We start from the raw sequence: 22467 nt of genomic DNA on the forward strand, positions 1-22467 counted from the left end.
TATGTAATTATGTTACTTTAGTACAAAATGAGACATTTTAATGCTACTGATAAATAACAACAATGTTTACTGAAGCGTAACCACTTCATAGAAAAAATTAAAATCACATTCATACTTTTTTGGTTGAATTAATTTCTAATTTTTTCTTTGTGGTTGTGTTCTTTACGTTTGTACTAATTAAAAACTCAGAAAAAAGTTACACCGTATGCGGCGTTTGACTCTAGAAGAGCGTGCTAAGGCAGCCAGTATGGTGTCTGCAGGGGGTTCCTTTGAAGAAATTTGTAAAAAATTAAAAGAATTAAATTATTATGAATTTCTCTGGTGAAAAATTGTTGAAAATGAATTAACGATCATAAAAATGTTTACAATAGATATCGACGGCATTAAGTGAGCACCACATAATAATATCAAGATTGTTCCACAAATTGGGGCAACCGGAAGTTGGGTGGATTTGGTAGGGACATCAAGGCACTGGATGACTACTAAGCGATACGGTAGTCAATCAGGGTATATAATTTGATTTTTAAGTGGGAGACTGCTCCCGTTGCAACGTCACGGATCACCATCGGTAATCACCAACTTCATATCTTGGCAAAAACGGTGCGCAGTGCACGTCGGGAAATTGGTTTTTGGACAAGAAGGTCCTTTAAGGGTCTTGACATGACACCAAGATATTTGTCAATCCAACTGTTTTGGAAAAGATGGCATATTTTATATACTAGTACCAATCAGGAAAATGATCAATTCACAAATAAGAATAATAAGTGGTGCGTTAGCAATTTTGTCTAGTGTATAGATATTTTACGAAAATTATGTTTGACTAAAACACTAACTTAGAAATATATATTTATTTTAGAAATCACTTAATAAGTACATAAAATTAATTGATTATGACAACGATATTTTTTGTACATTCAGGAAAAACTCATAACTTCATTTCTTGCTTCAAGTTATCACATTCTATAAATAAATGGCTGAATAATTGTTCTCATTTATATAACTAGATAAGACATAAATGATTGTGTTGGGTTTTCTATCTGTGTTAATGCTCAGAAAATGTAATGACTAAGTTGATTGCTTTATATATCCTTTCTAGTATTTTAATGTTAGATAATATTTAAGTAAGGATTCTCTACATTATTTTTTCTAATAAAAAAGAATTGAAAAAAAAAGAAGAAATATAAAATGATTCAAAATACGAAGAGTACATGCTCTTTTGTTTTGAAGTAATGCGGAAGTGATAATCTGGACGCATGGAATGTGTGAACTTAAAATGCCCGATAACAATACAAATTCTTCACAATAAGTCTTGTAACCAAATATTTGAACAAGTGTTTTTAAATAGTTCCCATGAATGTGTGCCAGGTATGAAGAGGTAAGGTAAGGTACATTTGATTATATAATTTCCTACCAATGCAGCCTCTTCCATCTACGAGTATAGATTATGTAATCGGATTTATGCAGTGAGTACGTTATAAATCCATCTATCACAGCGCACCACGTGGAATGATGCGCGCGCAATATCTGTGCAAAGAATTTTAAAAAACAGTCGATTATCAACAATTTTCCAAAGATACACGTTTTGGGTGTGCTGCAAACTTTTTAGAATTTTTTTCGAACGGTCGAAAGACATGTGCTTTGATTTCAACTACAAGGGTGCTAGTAGTAAACCCTATTGTATTTATGCACATCGCTGTATCAAATGTTCATCTGATCACCCAATGTCCACTTGTCCTGGCAAATCAGCCCTACGCTCTCCCTTACAAAAACAGCTTTTCCGTTTTTAATCACCAAATCAGCAACCAACCCAGGGCAATTCCCAAACTATAGATTTTGCTACCCCAAAGGGCCTAATGCACCTCGGCCATTCTCCAGTAGACATGAATCAACTTTCAATATTGATACAGTCGTATCCAAACCATGAATTACAATAACAGACTTTGCCGCTTTCGTTTCCGTCAAAGGTTACGCAGTTAGCACTGTCAAAACATATCTAGCAGCTATATCGCACAAGATTAAGATTTTCACCTCCCAATTACCGGATTATACTTCACATTTTATTATTCGAAAAATGTTAGAAGGAATGAAGAGAGAAAGACACCCCAAAGATGCAGGCTTACCAATAACGATTCAACTCCTTCACAAATTAATAAATACATTACCCATTGTATGCACATCCCGCTATCGGCGGTCAATATTATCCCTTATTACTCATGCACTATTATTTATAACAAAGACCGAACATTTCTGGTCAATTATTTTGTCATTTCCTTGGTAAACTGCTTTAACTAAATATCAATTTAATTCCAGCTTAACTAGATGCCTCTCGCGTCTCAGTTTATATGGATGCAACTGTAAATCACATTCCTTTAGCTACATGCGTCCATTCTCTGGGCGTTGATGACGAAATAATTAAATTGTTAAGAAGGTGGAAGTCAGATTGTTTTCGCTTATATATTAGGATCCCGGCAGTCAAATAGATTGATTGATTGTTTGTTGTTTAGCGTCCCTCTCGAGAATTTTTCACTCATATGGAGACGCCACCACTTGCCGGTAGGGAGCTGCAAATTTTGTCCTATACTCGGCACTTACGGCCATTGAGCAGTGAGGGATCTTTTTCGTGCCAGCACCTACTGCGACACGGGACCTCGGTTTATACGGTCTCATTCGAAGGACCGGTCTCCACGTCCCACAGTGGGATTCGAACCCGCGACATAAGGATCAACTCCTTATTCCACGACTCTAGAGCAGACGCTCTAACCACTGCGCCACGCGGGCTCAGTCAAATAGAATGACAGCTTGAAATTCGATCTTTTTCGTTACAGAACATTATCAAGATATTTGGATCATCGGTTCATGGGTCTTTTTAGCTGCGACTGAGTTAGGATTCACATGTGACCTTAATCTCGACAGGCATAATATACTGTGGCAAGATAATTTGGTCGCAAAATTAATGATAACTAGGATTTCTTGGAAATGTGAAGGGAGGTCCTATCTCGAAGAAAGGTCGGGCGCGAGTAAATAGTGCAATTGCCAAACATATTTTATATCATTATAACTGAGGGTACATTAATCAGTCAAATATTCATCTCAGTCCCGAAAATTACCGCCCCGACGGGATACATCTCTCTACGTCTGATAATAAACTGTTCCTTGAAATTTTTAAAAGTGGGCTTAAAACTATAATAAAATGCAAAAATAGTGTGTATTAATAATGATTGCCATATTAGAGCGGTCACGGCTGGATTTGCGAGTAGGATGTTAAGCCCCCCCCCCCCCCCCCCACACACACACACACACTTGTGGCGGTGTGCATGTTACATGAGTATCTATGCACGTTTGGCGGATTTAGCCTAACACGAATAATCTTGACTCGCGCCGCTGTTAACAGGGCGCAGCTGCAACATGATTTCGTTGATAATTCTGGAAACGAACACAATGAATTTGTACATAATTGACATTGAAAATTGATTGATTCATTCAAATATTGCTTGGCTTAAACATGAGCTTACTACAATTCATTGAGTTGAATGAGCTGAATATTGATTTATTTAATATTGATTGAATTGAACATTGATTGATTGAATTGAATATTGATTGACTGAATTGAACATTGGTTGATTGAATTGAATGTTGATTGATGATTGAAATGAACATTGATTGATTAAATTGAACATTGATTGATTGAATTCAATATCGTATGATGAAATTGAATATTGTTTTATTGATGCATAAGTCTGGCGCACCTGCATAATTTGGAAGAAACGCCAGTCTTATCGTTATAAAACTTTGACGTATGTACGGTTTATATTGATTGATTGTTTGTTTGTTTGCTTTTATTGGAGGTGTGCCAAAAACCAATTGGGTCGGTAACCACTTCACACATGTATTTTAAATAATTTGATTTGAACCAGCCTAGCTTGGCCATTAAATGCCAAACTTTAGAAATAAATAATTAGGAAACAATAAATTCACTTTTGTTTTTATTGGTAGTCTGTGATAATGGATAAATAACGAGATGGAGTTGAATAGTTAATTAAGAAAAAACATTCCCTTCGAGGGCTGAAGGCCCGAGAAGGGGATGATTTCTCTAAACTATTCAACACTATCGAGTTATTTATCTTACTTAAAAAAACTTTCCCACTTCGGACCTCAAAGAAACATTTACCCATTCATATATCATATCCATATCTACATGTAACTTTGCTGTAATACAATGGGATTTTGCCCATTTAGATATCCAACAGTGACACAATACAATAGTCTAATCAAACACCCCTATTTGTTCATGGACTAGTGAACATGAAATTGTATGGTGCTAATGTCATTTCAAACCTTTCCATTGTTCTGAACAGTCATGAAATCAGACGAAGAATAGTTTTAATCCAAAGTAAATTTAGAAAGGTTCAGATAGTGTTTGAATACTTTTGACATGAAAGCAGAAGAAAACTACAGAATTTTGATAAAAGGTTGGAAATCTATCATTACTTATAAGATGATGAATTGTTGAGGAAAAGTGTTGGAATCTTATGGAGTTCCACTCGGACAATATTTCTATTAGTGCTAAAACTGATTAAAAGATTGTCGGTGTTATGCGGAACATGCTTTAAAAATATTCCATATCAAGATCTGGAATAAAAAAGGTGACCAAAAATAGATAGACTGTCAATTGATTAAATTATTTTGGGAAGTAAGCTGGAAAAGTATTAGAACAGAAATGAACCTCGAAAAATCTGAGAGGATTTGCTGATAACGCACCACTGAAATAATATATAGCAACGGGAAGTGGTGTGGTTTAAGGTTCAAGGTGAAACTGTATTAATACGCGTGTCAAAAAGTAATGCTTTCAAATACGGAAAACAAAAAGTAATGCTTTAAGACAGGAAACATTCTGTTAAAATACCATGATCGGATAAGTATTGGATATTTTTTGACAACAACTTTTCCATCTTCATCTTTCCATATTTATGTTGAAATATCCCACTACCATCTGCATATGATTTTACATCTGCCAACGTATTCGATACTCAAGCGCATGCTCCGAGTACGATTAGTTTTTAAACCGAGGTAAGCGATTGACAGATTAGTTAATGGTACAGGGATTTCAACAATCACGTTTACTGTCAGCATTTCGTAAATTCTATGGTAATTACCATTACCAAATGTAACTTATCATTGGGTGATATTTTGGCTGACCTGTTTCATACCAGTGTTTTTATTATGAGTTGACTACGGAATGTTCCGTCTACCTGATCAATACCTAGGGCTCAAGGCAGGTGTGTCCGGTCAATAGGTATTGCTTATTCCTCGTAGGCACCTGAACTTGAAATTTCTAGGGGACGGTGTTTATGTCCTCTTCACAGTTTTGTATTGTTCAGAGGTTTTCTTTAGATTGATCACTATTTGTTATTCATATACAGGTTGACTCCCTGAACCGCCTTACAGAACTCAAAAATTTATATTAAAAAAATAATTTTTATATAAATAACTCAATTCTTCAATAATAAAGTAATGATAAAGAAATGGAATGGTAATAACACCTTCTCTTAAAGTACTCATCACGTACGATTTATAAAGAATTAAAGTTTAAAATCGGGTATTCTGATTTAATTTAACCATTATTTCTTACAAAGAGGACAAGCTCTGAAATTCCGATCAGCCTTTTCTATGTCGTTCTTAACAAAGTGTAAAAACAAAGATGCTGAAATTCAACGCTACGCCACATTAATTGAGGCATAATTTTTGCCGTTATCGAGAGCTTGTGTTTTTTAGTATTTCAAAACCATATATTTTTGATAAGTTCAGATAAACAAACTTTAAAAAATCTTTTTCATTTGTTTTTGTACGTTATATTAAGTTATGACTTTTATGTTAATTACACAATTTAAAACTCAGATATCCAAAATTCAAAACAGTAATCGATTTAATTACCGACTTTGCAAAAAATACAGAGATTTGAATACATGTAACTCCGCCTCAATTTGATCTCGTGACACTATATTTAGACAATCAATAATAATGGCAAATTATAAGAACGAGGAGTAGACAAGCGAAATGAAGCAGTTAAACAGATTCAGAGGGAAATTCAAGGAAGATTAAGGCAGGAATGGAGAGAAGTTAGGAAAAATGATGTTATATCAACAATAGTTGGTAAATTTTTGCCTCTTCTTCCAACATGGCTTTTAGTGTCACGGTAGCTCAGTTGGTAGAGCGCTCGCTTCATGATGGGGAGGTCGTGTGTTCAAATTTCGGGCGCTACTGACCAAAAAGTTGCGGGGATTTTTGGATGAGACTTTAAAACTGAAGCCCCATGTCACGGTAGCCGTTGGCATGTTAAAGAACCCTCACTGTTCAATGTCCTGAGTTCCGAGGAAAAGTCTAAATTTGAAGCCCTTCACTGGTATTTGGTGACGGTTCTATGAAAATTTCTCGAACAACATTCAATCAAACAATGCTTTAGTGCTGTTTTACTCATGCTTGTTATGGATTTTATTAAAATATGATATCATATTTAGATTTGAAGTCATCATTTTGCAAGTTTTTTGATAGATTTAATGGCCTTATCAGCAAATACTACATATCGTTGAGACAAATGCTGACTGAGGTTTTTCATACTTATTGTTAGTCCATTATTTTTACACTGGATTGTCTCCGGTATTTTTTTTTTTGTTTTGTTTTGTTTTGTCTTTCCAGATCATGACAAGGCGTACACGGTGGATGTGACCGGTCGGCAGGAGATGCTTACCTCTTCATAGCACTCGATCCCACCTCTAATGTTTAGGAGGTCCGTGTTTCCTCTGTTCCTGAATTGTTTGTGACTTTTAAGTTGAATACTGTACGTTATATCAATATATATAATTCACCCGCCTTACCCCAGGGGTCAAGATTTTAACAATTTAGAATGTACACTAGCCAAGGATGCTTTCACATAAGTTTCACCTTTTCTGGCAAAGTGGTTCTTGAGAAGAAAATTCTTAAAGATTTTTTTCTATAGATTTCAATGTAAAACTTGGATTCCCTATTGTGGCCCCACCCTAACCCCGGGGGTCATGATTTTAACAATTAAGAATGTACACTACCCAAGGATGCTTCCAAATAAGTTTCAGCTTTTCTGGCAGAGTGGTTCTTGCGAAGATTTAAAAAGATTAAATCTATATATTTCTATGTAAAACTTAATGTTGCATTACATTTTATCCATTTTGCTAGTGCCCTATTGATTTCATTTACTTCCTTATATTATTAAGAATATTCTTTATATCTTGAGAATCTTTTGTGTTTTGATTATAGGTTTGGTACTTTATCGCTCTCCTTTTAAAATATTTTTTACGTTTCATTCCTTTAAAAATTGTTCGTAATTTGCAAAGAAAATGATTACTGTAACTTAAGATGTCTAGTAGAGGTAGTTGTAATTAGAAGTAATGGTGTTTCCTGTTATGTTGTATGGAAATATGATAACCGTTTATCTTTATATCTCTCAAAAAATATTTCAAACTAAGATTTAACTGGGTAAGGGTATTGAGTGTTTTCCCCACCTACTTAGTATCTCATCAACTGCTTTTGACAGTATAAACCCTGTTGACCCGATCAAAACTGAAAAAAAGTTTTTTTTTAAATAAACTTATTTATGTGTCTATTAATTTGAAAGAGGCAAAATTAATAATCTAACAAAATATGGAGAAAATTTGGCAATGAATTCGTGTAAATAAAATATGCTTTTGTTTCAGAGTGTGACTAATACCCATAAAAAATTGATACGGCAAGAAAATCTTGATGACAATAATAATCTTCCAGTTGAAATTATAACATTCAAACAAACTGGATATATATTTCATTTTAACACTGTATTCAGGTATACTTCAATAATCATATGAAAACATTCAATTTGTACATTATAATGTAATAAATTATTCAAAACAAATGACAGATTAATTTGCACGTCCTCACATTTGATGTAACTTTTCATTTAAATTAAAACGATTGTAAAGAAAATAGGAACAAGCGTAAAGCTATTTTTTTCACAACTACACTTTTAAAAGTTTATTCAATCATTTCGAAGGGGTTCATCCTACGAACAAGCCTAACCTGTGTGCATCCAACAGTCAATGGTAACATCCAGCTGCGAAATTCTGTTCAATTGATTTTGTTTAAAACTTCAATATATGTATACACAGGTACACATCTATAATGAAGACAATCTGTACCAACAACACCACATCTACACACACATTTAGCTTCCCATAAAACGCGTGGAATTCTGTTATTGTCAATATCTATCTCAAATATCCAGGGGCACCTTGCTGCCTCATTGGCGGGCAAGAAGTTTCTAGAGCTTGCATCTGTCCTAAAGTCTCCACAGTTCCTTTTTTCTGTGTAGTTTCCTCTTTGTGCTGTATAAGTATTTTCTAGTATGATATCTTTTGGAAAATGAAACTGTTGGTGGACTGCTGCATTCAAGGTTTAAGCATGCAAAACCGTTTATTAAAGCGATAGTCTAAAAGAGAAAGAAAGAAAAAAGTGTTTGTTAACCCATTTTGACAGTTTAAGGACATACGCAACATACCTTACCTACTGATAATTTTTCAAGATAATCTTAATTTAAGATTATAATGCCATTAGATGTTCGTAGACAAATATTCAGCATGCATTACCAGGGGTTTTGAAAAGATATCAATTGATGAAAATTCATGTATAATTAAAAAAAAAATATACAAAAATACTAAACATATATTTTAGATGTTTAATTTATCCATACTTGTTTTAGAAGAAGTGTACACTAGCATAAATAGACATTAAAATGTAGCACACAGTTCCTTTAAGTATTGGAACTCTTCAACTCCAGGGGAAAAGACAATAAAGTTCAAACTACGTTGCGTATGTCCTTAAGTTTTCAAAAAAAAGATTGAAATTCTGCTGTGGAGAAACATACTTAAATAATTAATCAGATAATATCATTAAAATCACTATATATTGTGGTGATATTTCTTGGAAAGGTATCAACATAATTTAATTTCTCTTAATTTTTTTTTACCGTAAACAGCAAATGTATTTTGACAGTTTTCAAAATATTCATACTACTTCTCTATCAACAGAAACGTCAATGTTTAGATAATTCACAACTTTGAAGATATTTTATATGATTTGAATATCCGGTAGAAATTTCTTACTTTAAATAACATAAGATACTAAAATAATTGCCAATTATAATTAATAAAGGTTCAGAGAAAAATTCCTTTAAGGGTAATGGAAAACACCATAGTGGGTTAAAAAGAGCATCGAATTTCTTTGTTTCAGTACGAACACGCCCAGATAAATTGAATAGAGGTTATAATGAAAAAAATCCGACTTTTTCAAAGGAAGAGACTATCATTGTGTTATTATGTTAGTTTTAAACTACCTTGTGCTATTTATGGAATAAATAAACGATTAGATGAATATAATGTAACATTCATTTCTTTATTTCCTACTTAATCATTAACTTTTTTCAATTATCTAAGCAAAGATGTCTGAATGAAATAGAAACGCATATTAATTTCTTTTATGGTGACCTATTTGTTTTAAAGTCCATACTTTATTCTACATTGTTGCATAATTTAATTAATTTTTTAATAAATCTTTATTGGATAAACATCTAAACATAACCCGCTAGATGAAAAAAAAATATCAACAGGATTTTCAAATTAAATGTTGTTAATATACAACTTATCCTATCTTACTTCAGTACAAATTCAAGTACATTAATTTAATAAGTGCAAGTAGGTGTTCACCTGGAAAACTGGTTTGGCTTTGTGTTGAATTTTCTAAACGCTGTTAATTGTTATTGTTCAAAGTGTTAACTATCACAAATATTGTTGATCTACTGTGTATATTAAACATTCCGTCTTCCGCTGATTTTTATAAGCCAAGATGCGTCTTATACATGTCATTATGCCACTTAAAAGGTTCTAGCGTATTTGATAAATACAAATTTATTTATGTTTCCAACTTAAGTACAACATGTATCTTTTATTATTCGAAAGTTACAAACAATGGGTGGTGTTATTTTGTACAATAGACACGGTGACAAATCAAAGGTCTACGAGGATTTAACATGGTAAATTCATCCATTAGCGTCTAGATTACGGGACGGGGAACCAGTTCATGAATGGAGTAATCGTTCTTTCCAAAGAAAAATTCCGAAAAAATCTTTGAGAATCAAAGGAAGTACCTGTAATTTTAAGTGTTTTATTAATAATGTGAGTATTTCTTTGAATAAGAATAAATTTTAAATTCTTTAGAAGTTTTGTCATGAACTTTGAGAAAATAGTCTGAATTTATTAAGGCAGTATAAGTTGTGGATAACGGATGTTGACATGGATGGTCACGATGATATAAGAATGTGTTTTTACAGCCTCTTTGTTTAAAACGTAAATTGTTTTCTTTTTAATTTTTTATTGATATTATTTTTTTGTGCTGTTGTTGTTTTACGACCTAATGTATACACAAGAAAGTAGTGTTTCCAAAAGCTGAGAATGTGTCGACACGCCTGATATTTGGCATTTTGCAGTTTAAGCTGGGAAGTGCCCAATGTATACATGTAAGCATATGTGTATAAAAAACGTAAAAAGGTATTTTTATGATTATATTGAGGCAAACAGCTAATAAAACAATTAGGAAAGAAGCATTAAATCACATCAAGATTGCAATAAGAAAATAACAACTGGTGAGTTTGGAAAAAAAAAAATCCCATCAATCTACCGATTGAACCAAGGTTGAAGTCCAAGGTATTCATATATGTTGAGATATCTTGCAAAAAGTGAAATATATGAGATAACTGGAGTTAAAAATGGTGAAGTTCCGGTTTTAAAATTAATAAAATATGCTTACAAAAGTGTAGCGTATAAAGATTCAAAATAGGACTCAACAGTAAATTTTGATACTTATATTAATACTAATCCGTCTCCTCATTTTACGATACCTTAATGGGATTTTACAGAGAAATGCTGTCAAATTGTGGAAATAAGATGGAGGGATCGAAGGAGGGGGGTGCTTACATCACCTAGGCAAATGATCCGACCTATGACGTTTCGAGGGATCCGTGTGTTTGTCTGTCCTCATTTCGTATTATTTACAGACTTCATGATATTATTTACTTTTCTTATTTTTTTCCATCAAGAAATATACATAAATTAGTCAGTTTAAGGATAAATAACACAAACATTTTTTTTTCAGAAATCAGCAATATTTCTCAAAATTCAAAAAGGTAACCTGAAGGAAATAATCGGATTAAAGTGCGACAATTTTGTAAAATTTTGTCACAATGTCAGAAAAATGTGCATAATTTTGTAAAGAATTACATAGACAACGATACAACGTCGTATATCTAAGAACCAAAGAAAAATTACGATTTCTTTATATTTTAGGGGCTGATTATTTGTGTAATTTCCTTTCAAAATCAGTCAAAAAATATCTATCAATCCATGCATCAAATTTTTGTTTGTATTATATATATTAGGGTCATGAATACATTGTATAATATATTGGAAAAATTTACATTTATACATTCACAATTTCTGTATAATAAACTGTTCAATATATCTTGTATTTTTAAAATCGGTGTATATAAATATTGATAAGAAAAGAAAACCTGGGAGACAAAATTAACTCTTACACATGTACATAAGCAAAGAATAGAGAATTGCAAACTATATTTTGTATTCAAAGCAAAGGGAATTCATTGAGATTCCCCCGAAAAGTATTTAATTTCCTAATGCCAATACACAAATACTTTAAATGCGTATTTGTTATGCTTCAATGGTCACCTACGTGCAGGTATATAAAGAAGAAACCGTAGAAGAAAATACTTCAATTCCGGTTAAATTACTAGGCGTTTTACTATCCGGTGCTCTTACTCATAATTGTACATTGGGTGCTGATCGCTCTAATTTTACTTTTCAATAAAGATTGTGTTCTAGAGAACCCGGCAAATGGTTCAGCTTTAATAGCACTTCTCGCCTATTTTATGTAAATACTGTTTGACCAACTGAGATGGGTAGACTTGTTAAAATCATTTCAAGAAATCAAGGAAGATTACTCTGATGACTTGACGGGCAAAGCGTATATCTCATGATTAATAGCAAAACGACCCACTATACACTTTAATAATAAAGAATCGAGTACTGAGGACATGGATGAACAACAACAAAACTTTTGTTAGAGATTTTGTGAAGATATTACTGATCTCAAACAACTTCGACGGATAAGGAAAATGATAAATCGAAGGAATCCAGTTGTTCTTACAACCAAAGTATCAATTGTGTATGGAGATGGTGAAGTTAAAGCTGACTTTCTAAGAGCCTGGGCTAATTTTTATGGAAAGGACTGTTCACCTGATAACGAAGGCAGCAGCGTTTCTAAATCAGTGGAGTTACATTTGGGTTTTGATAGAAAAAAGATTTCTCCTATTTTGGAATGAGGCCAGAGAATTTCCCTGTTGGATGAATAATAAACTATATAGAATATGTTTTATTTTTCTCTTAGCTCTACCGTACAAGTTGCTATTCTGGCTGAGTACAGAACAAGTAACCGTGTGTATCAAAAAGTTTCTCTATTAAAGAGATTATCTTCATCATCATATAGTAACCTTAAATATAATTTATACTCTAACATATTTACAGTTGTATGCAGGAAGCAACATTATTCCTAAAAAGAAAATATATGATAATACAGTTCTTTACTTATATGAGAAGAATTCTAGTTTATTTATGACATTCTGCCATAATTCTTCCAATTGTATCCAATTGTGATAATTCTTAAAATAACAGTTTTTCTCTTTCAAATTCACCGAGAGAATGAATTCGTATAGTTTCTAACTACAGGTGAATAATTCGTATAATTCTCTTAAAACGTCATTGTATAAAGGTTACTTTTTCCTTGATAAACTTTATTTTGTTATTCTTTTTAATAGTTTTAGAGATATTTGATATACTTCTTGTCAAACTGTAAGACTAAAATGTGATGTGTTTATTTTTCTTTGTGTTTAGATACATTTTTATTGTCATATTTTTATTCCTGAATTATGATTTAGTTTAAAAAGGAAATGATCGTTTTTGTTTTGTCTGCTTAATATGATTGTGTCAACATTTCTTAAAATAACCGAGAATTTATGAGTGTGTTATTATTATTTTGTGCACAAATTGTAAATGAAATAATATATCAAAGATTAGGAGGTGATTAAACAGTTACATTTTAATTTTTATAATGACGATTCTTCCATTACTAAATAAAAGAAGCTGAAAGGTTGTAAATTTACATATAAACAAGATATTTAAATCTAAAAATCTCCGTTTTTATACCTTAAATTAATTCGATCAAATTTTTAATGCTACACAAAAATTTTTATCATATCAATGTTAGTGAAGGAAAAAGTACAAAATTCATGGTTAAAATTTACAACAGGTGTGATATTTCAAGGTATGGTGTGTACACGAAAAATGTTATATTTCAAGGTTCGATGCTTTCTTCTAGTAATAATGTTTATTATAAGATAAAACTTTTGTTTAACAACTGCGTCGTAAATAACACGTCAGGAATCATTGCAATAGCCTTTGTAAAATATGAATTAATTGTCTCTTTTTAGCATCAAATTTTATTTATAGCAGTTGTTTTTTTTTGAGGGGGGGGGGATATTTGTTGTTGAAATATGATATTAAAAGCAATACGACGAATGCTCAATCAATCTGTGTAAGGCGTTTTACTGTCCAGTGCTCTCAGTGATATTTCTTTATTGATATGTAGCTATAATCTTACTTTTTAATAAAGACTGTGTTCTAGAAAGCTCAGGGGCTGATGCAGGCGTCATTGTTTCTTTTTCTTTAGTAGGACATCTCGGCTATTTTATGTACTGTTTTGACCAATTAAGATGGGTACATGTGTAGACTTGTAAAAATAATTCAAGAAATGAAGGAAACCTCAATTTTTACACAAAGATCCTCTTCCTTTGATGACTTGACTTGCAAAGCTTACATCAGATCATTGATGGCGAAAGGCCCACTATACTCTTTAAGTATAAAGAATCGGGCACATATGAACAACAATTATGAAACACAGGAAAGCTTTTCTTACAGATTTTTTGAAGATATAACTGATCTCAAACAATTTCGCCGTATTAAAAATTTGATAAAGCTTCGAAAACCAGTGGTTCTTATAACCAATTTATCAATTGCGTGTGGAGATGCCGAAGTTAACGTTGACTTTCAAAGAACCTAAAGTAGCTTTCACGGAAAGGACAGAAGACCTATAAACTAAGGAAGTAGCGGTACAGGATCCATTGAATTAATTATGGCATATATAAAGATGAGACCAGATTGGACAATCCATTACCTAACGGGGGCTTTAAAACTTGCTCTGACAGAAGATGTCCTCTCTGTAAGTACAGCTCTGACACAGACAGTTTTGACAGCTCCGTTACAGGCCGCAGCTACAAAATACTAGGGAATTTGTCCTGTCAAACAGACAACTGCATTTATCTCATCAGTTGCAAAGTTTGCTCCAAACAGTATGTTGGTGAAACAGGAGATCTCCGCAGGAGAGTCAATAATCACCGTTCTACCATTAGGACCAAAAAACTCAATGAACCCGTTGGGGAACATTTCCACCTTGAAGGTCAAAAATGGGAGGACATGACAGTAGTGGTTATTGACCATAATCCAAGATGGACAGACGCGCAGAGAAAAATCAAGGAAAAGTTCTGGATGCACAGGCTGAAGTCATTCCGCCCTAATGGTATTAACAAACTTAATGACTTCACCAGGATGAACGTGAACTAGACCCAATCCCGGATTGTAACAAACAAGTTCATTCTCTCTATATAGTGTAAACGCTCCGGATTTCTTTGTTCACAACTGTTTATAAACTCCAAATTAAACATGTAACATTGTAAATATTTAGTGTTTGGTAGTTTAGTAGTAGTGCTAGTTATTTTTGCTTCTCTATTTCCTTTGTTTTTATGACTTCTTAACTTTTTTCTATGTCCCGAGGAAGGAACAGGTCGTCCCGAAAATTTGACAATTATTATTGTTCGTGTCGTTGGTCATTTTTAGTGCTTTATATAAATTTCCATCCGTGACCTTGTATCTACTTAGTAGATCCGACACTTAGGATATACAGTGTTGTTGGTTTTTAGTGCTTTTTATATCCTTTTTTCGCCAACTGTATCTTCTCAGATCCACCCGTATATCCTTTATTTCTCTATTCTAATTCTCTGTACCTATCATTCATTTTTGGTTATTTTTATCATCGTTTGATTTTCTGGCTATTTATTTGTATTCCACTCTTGCAATTTAGCTCTTTCCACTCTTCTCTTCAAAATTTTATTCATGTAGCATTTGTTTTTATTTTTTTGAATTCTTGTACGAGTTATCTCCTACGTAAGAAAATAGTGCAATCGTTCGTTGAATCTTCGACTTCACACGGCTATAGTTTAAAAATTAGTCATATTCTTTAGGCATTTACCTGTTTATTTCCTTTTAAACATGTCTATAAAAAGTAATCCAACATTCAAACTTCTGAAGAAACAACACCAAAAATCAATCAAAACTGAACACCGGGTCTCGAATTTACAGACCTACTTAGAGTGTGACATTATACCTAAAGGTTTCCAGATTAATGTCACGCCTAACATAGGGCCAATCTCCAAACGCTTTCAAGAACGTTGGGAAGATATTACAAAGAGGTGTTCTAAACAATTGATGTCACTCTGCCTTTCTTGGGATATCCACAAGTTAGGACAATTTGAGAGTGATATCACGTCCTTCGAATCATCCCTCACTGATAGCATGTCCCATGCTGATCTTGATGAAGCCCATAATATTATTGACACCTATAATATGGCCCTAACAAATGGACTCAACAAGACTCAAAGAAAGAAATTTCTCCGAGACAGTGTTCCACAGACCAGGAACAACCGATCAGAGGTCTGAGTTAACAAAACACGTAAACCCCGCTCGAGACGCTTCAAGCGCTTAACGTCAATCGCGAGGGACGGACCCTCACAAACTCCTGACGTCTGCCCAGTGCTCAATAGATCTAGTGTTCCTCTCTCCGAATCGGAGACCTCACTTCTTTCCAAGGGGCTGAATTTCTGTCCCACGCCACATGAGGTCGACGAAAAACAAGTCAGAGAGGACACCCGAGCTTTCTTTCGGAGACTTCGGTTGAAGGAGCACTTTTCTAGAAAAAACTCCGAAGTTGACTCATATGACTCTTCTCAGCCACAATTGCACGACCTAGAGGAACACAAACTCTATCGGCCAAAAAGTGACTGGAAACCGGCACCGGGCAAATGCGGAGCCCTTGAGTCGTATATTGACGCCGTTGAGTCAGACATAGAGAAACTCCTTTCAATGCCAGACAAGGCTCCCGACAATTTGAGTAAGGAAGAGAGATCCGCCTTACAATCATTAAAGAATCGGGATGACATTGTAATAAAAAAAGCAGACAAAGGCTCTACAGTAGTAGTACTTGATAAAGAGACGTACATGGCGGAGGCCCATAGACAACCCTCAGACGAACGTTTCTATAAGAAACTGGACTCTGATCCTACTAAAGAATTCTCCACCGCCATCACCAAAACTCTTGACGAAATGTTTGAGAAAAACGAGATTGGTATCAACGTCTATGAGACACTCAATCCTATTGACTGTAGACCAGGACAATTTTATCTGCTTCCTAAGATACACAAAGAAGGTATGCCAGGTCGCCCTATAGTTAGCGCTATTGGACACCCCACGGAGAAAATTTCTGAATACATCGATTTACATCTCCGTCCACACGTAGAGAATTTGCCATCCTATCTCAAGGACACCACGGACTTCATTAACAAGACGCCCTCTACTGGCCTCCAGATCATACCCTTCTCGTGACTATGGACGTCACATCTTTGTACACCAATATTCCGCACGATGAGGGTATCGAAGCCTGTAGAGAAGTCTGGGATAGTAGATCCATACAAATTCCTTCTACCGAGTCCCTTGCCAAGCTCCTTGAACATGTTCTCAAGTATAACAACTTCATGTTTAATGGAGAACATTACCTGAAGCTTAATGGCACTACTATGGGTACGAAAATGGCACCATCTTATGTCAATATTTTCATGGGCAGACTGGAACGCAACTTGCTACTTCAAGCACCATTTAGGCCCCTTAGCTGGTTGCGTTTCATTGACGATATAGAGATGAAGTGGATGGAATGTCGCGAGAGCCTCGAGGCATTCATTTCGTTTGCCAACACCTTTCATCAGTCTATCAAATTTACAGTAGACGTATCTAATTCGAAAAACATATTCCTAGATACTACATCTACCCTGACTGATGGTGAAATCGAGTTCAGTCTCCACACGAAACCCACAGATTCCCATCTGTATCTTATGCCAACTAGCTGCCATCCCCCACACACATTTAAGGGTGTGCCTAAGGGTCTAGCCACCAGAATTCGGCGCATCTGTTCATCTCCTGCCTTATATCAAGAACAAAGCGGTCTCCTTAAGTCCCACTTATGCAAGAGAGGCTACAATGCCCGCACCGTACAAACTGCTATTGATGAGATGGCGGGACATGACAGGCAAAACCTATTACACTACAAGGAAAAAGACAATAGCGACAGGGTCCCTCTGGTAACCACATACCATCCCGTCCTTAAGAACCTCAGCGGTATCCTTCAAAAGAATCTGGCTGCATATATATATATATATATATATATATATATATATATATATATATATATATATATATATATATATATATATATATATATATATATATATATATATATATATATATATAAATATAGATATATATATATAGATATACATATATAGATAGATAGATAGATAGATAGATACATGTACTGTCTTGTGTTAGCCAACTGTTCTGTATCTAAAATACAGCAGGGTCTAACAATAGATTTGATTCAATATATCAAAATCACGTACAAATAGTAAATGCTGATCATTTTCCTATTATAAATTCTGGAGAAATATTTCCTTTAGAATGTAAAATGTCAGAATTTCTCAATCACTTTTAAGAAATTATTCCACACAGAATCTACACGTTATTTCGATCCAAACGAAAAGGAAAATTCGCAATTATGGAAAACATCCTATGTTGGATAAATTCCTGAAAACCTGTTTGCTTTTCCTGCTTTTTGTGTCCCCTTCAAAATAGTAAAGACAATGGGTTCACGGATACAGCATACATTAGGTGAAATTTGCACTCCCCTTCCCCCATTTTCTATTCTTCTCGTGCAAACTCAATTAAGTCCATTTTTTCAGTTTTTTTTAATTTCATCTTAAATCCTTATCGCTTACGACTGCCGCACATCTCTTTCACTTCGTTTTTAATGTCGTATTTCAATAAGAAAATAAAAATCCATAACATCAAAGTCCATCGAAAAAAAAATGTGTATCCAGTTAAACTGAGATTTTAAGACTCCAGAAATAAATCAGGATCAATCTCCATCTACAACAAGGTTAAGTCGTCCACCTTATCAATTGAGACTGACTTCAAGTCTGTTATGTCTAACCCGTTGTCAAAACTATTCTGACTAAATCTTACGTTGTCCGTGGAAATATATATAAACTGCGGATGTATACTCCCCGTCGAGGCCTCATCTACAGAGAGAACAAACGAACTCTGGTGGAAGTTTAGATGCTGCACAGCTATAAAATGGTTGATGCTCTTTTTTATTGATCGTGTCACAAATCATTTAGAGAACTCGACAGGTTCTGTATCGTAGATACAAATTTGGGGGTGGAGACTCGTGCTACGCACTCGTCCACCCCCAAATTTGTATCTACGATACAGAACCCGTATCGTTCTCTAAATAATACATCGAAATGTTGAATTGAAAGCCACAAAAAGAGTTTCATCTTCTTGCGTAAAAGTTTATGAATAAATGCTACTTCATAAGAATACGAAGACAGGTCGGCTAGGAAAGGGGCACTATAAATTCCCAAAGTGCCAACAGATTGTTGGCAGACCTGATCTCCAAAGACTATACAAATATTTAAATTTACATTTTACAAAAAGCATCATTGATTAAAAGCACAAAAAATATACTCATTGTTGGAATTTTTCGCTGGCCAATATCGCGAGTTTCTCCTTGTTTATTTCTACGCGTGAGTATACATGGCGTTCAAATCAATTTCATAATTGGTTCAGTAGAGAAACACATCAAATGTTATTGTTGTCAATAAGGGATTCCAGGATCTTTTTTATATCACCTCAGTTTACTCGAGAACAATTGAAATGATTTTAACAAAGTTGTTGTTTAGATGACAGAAGTCATAATATATGAAAAATTAAGAATTTCATTATATTGATGAAGCAGTTGTGGATGATGTCAAAAGCCTGATCTTTAATTTTTCGTGAGGAATAGTTATACAAAGCGATAAAAATCATATGTTTGGATGTTCTTGATTTTCTTAACAATATGTGATTTTAAAATTTCCAGCATTTTTTTAAATGTTTTTTTGCATAGTGTTCGATGAAAAATAGAAGCAGAAAGTACAAGTAAAACTAAGACAAAATCAAATAAATAAAGAAATACCAAGGAATAAAAATTGTGAATTTCATGGACCCTGTCTCCTGGGGCCTGAAGGGTGGGGCTAAAACCTTCAAAATTAATGTAATCTTTAAAATTCTTCTTCTCTACTCCTGACGTCAAGCTATTGAACTGTTGCTATGGTTGTAATAAGGATTGAGCCCTCTACCAAAATTGTGAAATTCATTACCCAAGGGTTTAGATTCTGAAACTAAGGTGGGGGATAATGATCGTATAGTGAAAATGCATAAATTCTTCAAAACCTTCCTCTCTCCCCCAGTATATTTAGCAGATAAACTATAACATGGTAATGATGAGCAAGGGTGCCTCTTCCGATATTGTGAATTTCATGGCCTTTGAGTAGGGGAATCTAGTGTTAGTGCGGGGCTCTAATGATAATTTAGTGACATTGAAATTGCTCCTGGCTATTAAGAGAAAAGAAAAAAGTGCATGATTATGAAGTGCAAAGATGCTTTTACCAAAATTGTGAATTTTACGCCCTCCGGGTCAGGGGTTCGGGGGGGGGGGGGTCTATGAATTATATAGTGAAAATGCATTATTTCTCTAAAAACCTTTTCTGCTCCTGTGTATCCAAGTAAAAATCTAAGTGCATGGTAATGATGAGCAAGGGGGGCTCTTCCAAATTTGTATATTCCATGGCAACAGGGTCAGGGGCTATGGTGCAAGGGCAGGGCTCTATTGATTATATTAGGAAAAAGCATTATTTCTTTGAAAATTTTCTCTGTCCCTGAGTATTAAGGAAACAATCTAATTGCATGGTTATGATAAGAAAGGGTGTATCTTCATGAATTATAAATTTCATGGTCCCAGGGTCATGGGTTGTCGAGTTAGGGTTGGGATCTAATGATCATATAGTGGAAATGTATAAGTTCTTCTCTGCTCCTGGGTATTAAGGGAACAACTAACTGCATGGTTTTAATAAGAAAGGGTGCTTTTTCCGAAATTTGAATTTCTTGGCCCCAGGTTTCGGGGATCTTGTGTTAGAGCGGTACTCTATTGATGATATAGTAAAATGCATTTTCTTGAAAATCTTTTCTGTTCCTGGGTATAAGCAATTAATCTATGTACATATTTATGATGAGCAAGGGTTCCTCTTCGAGAACTGTGAAATTCATGGCCTATGGGTTATGGGTTTGGGTGTTAGGGAGGGCTCTATTGATAATATAGTACTTTTATGCATCTGAATCTTCTCTGTTCATGGGTATTTAGCAAATAAACTAACTGCATGGTTATGATCAGCAAGATTGCCTCTATCAAAATTGTAAAATTCATAGCCCCTGGGTTAGAGGTTCTGGCGGTGGCCGGGGGCTCTATTGAGTATAAAGTAAAATACATTAGAGTATAGGCACTGGCAAATGCAACATAAATAGCGATGCTCAATGATTTGTTATTGAGTACTACACTGACTACTATGCTGATTCCTGATTATCAAATTTCTTCTGAATCTGGGCTATATTTCTTTATCTATCCATTTATATGTTATTTTATTCTTCTATGGATCCATTGCAATATTGTATGCTATTGGGCCTCTTGCTGTGTATATATGATCAATCATCTCTTAAAATTTTCCATTTTAAAATAAAATATGGAGATAACGAACGATAATCAAACTCAAAAGTCCATCAAAGCAAATACAAATCCGGAGCAGAGCAAAATTACGGACCTCTACAGGTTCCATGTAATAGGAAGCCTCCCCTTACGACCGGTCACATCCGCCGTGTGTTCATTGTCATTTGTGATGGTCGGGCAAACGGAAAAATCCGTAAACTATTGATTGTGTAAAGAATAATTTGGTATGAAAAACGTCTGTATCTATTCAACTAAATGATAGATTGTATTTGCTGACTAGTTCATTGTATCGACCTTAGAATTTACGAAATGTTGACTTTACTGAGATTGTTGAAATTCTTGTTTCATCAAATTATTTTTCACTGGCTTGCCTCGATTTAGAAATTGTTCGTAAATAGACCATGCTTTTTTGTAGCGAATCAACTGGGAGACATAAACTCCATAAAATGGAGGTGATAATGGTATATTGCTACATAAATATGGGATGTTGACAATAGTAGAATTGAAGTCATCACGTTTATCATAAGGTTTTGTTGTAACGTATCATTAACGTCTTTTTTCTAGAAAAACATCCAAATATGAACAGATGTGTCAAACTCTGTAGTATCTTTTATTTCGAGTTCAGAGGTATATATCGAATCAATGAAGGAATGAAAATGAATTAATTAATTGATAAAAGGTCATCGATATATCTACATGTTGAATTGAAGGTCACGACAAGAGACTTTTTTTGAATAATTAAATTCTGCTTCATATGAATACAAATGAGGTCTGCTAATGACGGGGAATTCCGACAGATTGTTGGAATACTTGTTTTTCCAAAAACTACATAATAGATACTGTCAATCAGAACCTCAAAGATCTTTTTAATCTCAACAGAGTACTTGTGTGTAAAATCAAAATGAACGGCTTTAAAAGAAGCAGAAACATAAAAACATGCAGTTTACAACTGGACTAAGCAAAATAAGCATGGTTCACATCAAAGTACTGATACTTCAAATAGTATTATCTTTAATTTTTATAATATTCATGTACAGCAAAATATGAAGACTCACAAAATAAAAATATTTATTGAATTATTTCAAAGCTTGATTACTTTTCTTTCAAAACAAAATATGCCCCGAAAAGTAACTCCACCCACCAGTTACACCTTTCGCAAAACCGCCATAGGGTTTTATCCAGACTCTTTGTTTTGACTTCATCTCAACAATAGCAGAAGAAGAACACTGGCCATGTTCATTCTTATTTGTTAAGTGTGCGCAGTAGTTTGAGCTCATCTGGCTGTTTTCTCTGAATAAGTAA

General features: G+C 34.2%; 1 pseudogene; it reads right to left on the bottom strand.

Annotated features, from left to right (window-relative positions):
* Positions 1 to 22467, bottom strand: part of LOC133203967 (toll-like receptor 4) — a 178485-nt pseudogene that overhangs the window by 17726 nt on the left and 138292 nt on the right.

Source organism: Saccostrea echinata, unplaced genomic scaffold (genome assembly GCF_033153115.1).
Source record: "Saccostrea echinata isolate AGI-Se365-2 ecotype Australia unplaced genomic scaffold, CSIRO_AGI_Sech_v1 ptg000052l, whole genome shotgun sequence".
Taxonomy (NCBI): domain Eukaryota; kingdom Metazoa; phylum Mollusca; class Bivalvia; order Ostreida; family Ostreidae; genus Saccostrea; species Saccostrea echinata.